A 3,991-nucleotide genomic window follows, 5' to 3' on the forward strand; every position below is an offset into this window, starting at 1 on the left:
TCTAGAGAAATCTGCGGAACGTTAAACGACAACGAATTGAAACCGAACAAAATACTGACAACGCCGACAAATACGAATTTTATACGGATATTTTATATTTATGAATTTAGTTTTGTGAATATATCGTGCTTTCGTACGTCACAACGCGCGAACGTCAACGAAAAACGCGACTGCAGGAGCGCACCTGCAACGAAACGGAAGCATCGGACAAGCGTGTTACCTTCAATACTTAAATTTTACAATATATTTAGATTCATAATTATATTTTTATGATCGTAGCCAAAACGATCCAAAAACGGACAACGACGCGATTTTATGCGAATTTATACCGTAATCGGCGAACGAACACGACAAACGACTACCCAGCGTATTTCATGTGTTTTAAATACACAAAAAAAAAATCTTATTTTATGACGTTACGAACAGTTTGGGTTTTGAAAATGAGTTCGTAGGAACTTTCGGGCCGCTTAAACGCACGAGATTGGGCTTGTGGGCCTTGGGCCCAAGCCCAAGTCTACAACAAAACCCTAAGTATATATTTGTAGTGTGAACCTTATTGTTGAGATTGAAAACCTCAGACCAAACACGCACACAACCTCATCTGTTCTTTCTTCTCCTTCATTCTTTTCTTAAGAGAAAACCCTAAATCCCCTTTTTACTCAAACAATCAGCCACAACCTTCATATCCTCTTCAAAACACACAACAACAATGGTTGCTCTCACACACAGAGCTTCATCTACTCCCTACTCTCACTCTACTCTCTCTCTCTCTGATCAAACGGTCGGCCACCGTTCGGTGGTGGCGGCGCTCAAACACAGCGACAGCAGCCGAGACATACGACGATGGGGGTGGGGGTGTATGGTGGGGTTGGGTGGCGTCGTAAGGCGGAGAAGGAGCGGCTGCCCCGACAAACCTCCGACCGGCCCGACAGAGCCGATGATGAAGATGTTATGTTGCTGTTGATGATAATGATGGTGATGTTGTTGTTAATGACGATGACGATGTTGAATTCAAATTCCGGTAGCCGCAAGAACACTCAGGTTAGCCGATTTTTTTTTCTGTTATTTGTTCTTTTTTTCCTTCGGTTCTATAGAGTGATAACATGGTTCTCTTGCATTTTGGTTTTGGGTTTTTGCGTGGTGTCGTCTCAAGTGGGTTCTCACGAAGACTGGCAAGCGAAGATGAATTGTTGATTATTGATGTTAATGGCTGATGGTGGATGTTGTCGAGGATCAACTTGAGTTATGTTTCGGGTTACAGAACTCCGGTGAGCTCGGTCACACTATATTCGTTATTTTTTTTCTTCTTTCTCCGGTTATTAATGTCTCAGTTTTGGCTCGGGTTTTGATTTCGGAGCTTCGCTCGGTTATCGGTTCACAGGTTCGGTTGATGGTTCGGGTTCCGGTTCAGCAAGTTCGAGTTTTGTTTTGATTCGAGTGTTACCAGAGATCAATCGTGCTTTAGTTCTCTGGAATATTTTGTTTTCAGCTACGTTTCGGGTCAAACCCGTTTAACTTAGTCAACCCCCGAGTCAACTCGGGTCAACAACGGTCAAACATGTCAAACTCAGTCAACTCAAAGAACCGGTACTGGAATTAAACGATGCAAAAATTCCGTTTATACTGTTAGAGATTTTTAGCAAGTTACGCGAACCGAGCTCTACACGAATCGATATAAGTTTACTTTTGATATACTTTGACGAAAATCTTATATATATTGTTATATTGTTGAGTAATTGATTGAATTTTGAAAATAAGTCGACACTTTAGTTGTCGAGATCGTCCACAAACGGAGGAAACTCTGTCCGTTTTTTTTCGTAAAACTCATAGTACGAAACGTATTTGTATTTTATAAATCACATCTATCGAAAGTCAAAGTATTTTGCGAAATAAATACAAAGTATATCTATTTTTGGCGACGCTTTACGACTTACGAAATGAATTCATAACGTTGTGGATATCTAATTAACGAAACCTGATAACTTATAAAAAATAAATATAATGATTTATATTTATTTTAAAACGTCTTGAAACTCGAAAACTTCTATAAAATGAAGATAGTTTGTTATACTTATTTCAAACATCGTTAGTTCGTATACTTTTATAACATAAATAATGCTTTACATTTATTTCAAACGATGATTCGAAATTCTTATTTCGAACGATTAGTATTCGGAAATATTATGAAGTAAATATAACTATTAATATTACTTTCAATTATTTAGAGTCCGAATATTCTTATAAAACGACTACAATTGTTTGATATTATTTCAAATAACAAGCTTTCGATATATAGATACATATGCCTATATGTTCATTTATTCCCATCCTACGAAAACTACAACGGTATATTACCGAATCTTATACGACTTCGTATACACACACACATATATACACACACACACATATATATATATATGTATATATATATATATATGATTATATACATAAGTGTGTATATTTTCTAAAACACTCGAAAACTCAGTTGTTTTCGAGAATTAGTTTTATCGCGCTTATCAATGGGATTAAACAACAATACTTCGGTTATTTCAAATCAAAGTATTAACACCTTCGTAGAGTCGTTTTATTTACGACTCGGTAGAGCTCGGACACGTAGTTCAGCTACGTTTAAATTAGAAAACTCATAAGTATTCCTTCGTAGGAATGTCATAGGTGCACGCTAGCTAATTCACTTTCTTGGAACGACACTACGGAATCACGCTAAGCTAGCTTTGCACAGGAACATCAAGGTGAGTTCATAACCCCCACTTTTTACTGTTTTACATTTTTATAAATGTTTTCGGGGGTGGAAAGACATGCAAATTTTTGCAAAAGCAAACAATATTTTGATGAACGAAAACACATATTTATAAACCATGTTGCAAATGAATTTCAACGAACTCGAAAGGTTTACGAAAGGTTTATACTGAACATACCGGTTTTACAAAACGTGCATGATTTTCATGACTAGTGACGAGAATGTCCTAGTTACTACAACGGAACTGGGTTGGCCTGCGTACGAAAAACGAGACAACTCAGTGAGATCATGTCCCCCTTTTCTTTCAACGTTTCGGTTTACAACTTTCGGGGGGAAATACATGTCAAACTAGGGTATGATTAAGTTATGGAATGAACTCTTAGATCATGTGAGCATAGGCTGTAACTGAGGTGCCATTAATCCTTTTGAGGACCAAGGAACAAAGGTTAGATCTAATGGGTACGGGCGAGCCCCACTCACGGTCCATGGGTGACCACTTAGAGTGCTGTTGTGTCCCAGTCGAGGTTATTCGACACTAAAAATTGCCTACGCGGGTTGAGTACCTCCTATGTCGTCGCATATATTAATGTCCTCGCGAAACATTAATGATCAACATGTTCATAGACGCTTTTCATACCAACTTACAACACTATAACCTTAAAATGTTTTTGATATTCATTTGACGCAAACTCATAATACATGTATTTACAAACTTTGATAATGTTTTCAACTTATGTACAAGTAAGAGGACGAGTTGGTCCTGCTTACAAAGACTCTCGTGGGCTAGACCCACAACTTTCATATATCATGCTGAGAAAATGATTTTACTATGCTTTCTCAACAACTTTTAAACCGGTTATCAAAAAGATTTATTTTAAATCTTTTCAAAACAAACTATGAACTCGCTCAACTTTATGTTGATTTTTCGCATGTTTCTTTCTCAGGTCGCGTTTTAAAAACTATGGAACGGTTGGAATAAAAGAACCCATGGGAATTCGAGTACTTAGCAGGCGTTGAATTTCTAGAAGTCTTAGCTTATATGCTTCCGCTGTGCAATGACGATACCGGTCCAGTCACGCCAGCTCTGATATTTCGGGGTGTGACAGATTGGTATCAGAGCTATAGGTTTCAGCGAATTAGGTTTCTGTAGAGATTCCTAGGCTCTAACCTCACTTTCCTCTGGGGACTTGGATTATTAAGAATTGAACACATACAGAACGCCTAAGACTCGAA

General features: G+C 37.9%; 1 long non-coding RNA gene across 1 annotated transcript; it reads left to right on the forward strand.

The window, feature by feature from the left end:
• Positions 1–590: 590 nt before the first annotated feature.
• Positions 591–2,720, forward strand: LOC110866543. The gene is made up of 3 exons (XR_004863428.1): positions 591–1,268; positions 1,382–1,587; positions 2,663–2,720. It is a non-coding gene; the product is annotated as an uncharacterized LOC110866543 (long non-coding RNA).
• The last annotated feature ends 1,271 nt before the right edge of the window (positions 2,721–3,991 follow it).

The sequence above is a fragment of the Helianthus annuus genome, chromosome 7 (genome assembly GCF_002127325.2).
Source record: "Helianthus annuus cultivar XRQ/B chromosome 7, HanXRQr2.0-SUNRISE, whole genome shotgun sequence".
NCBI classification, from domain to species: Eukaryota; Viridiplantae; Streptophyta; class Magnoliopsida; order Asterales; family Asteraceae; genus Helianthus; species Helianthus annuus.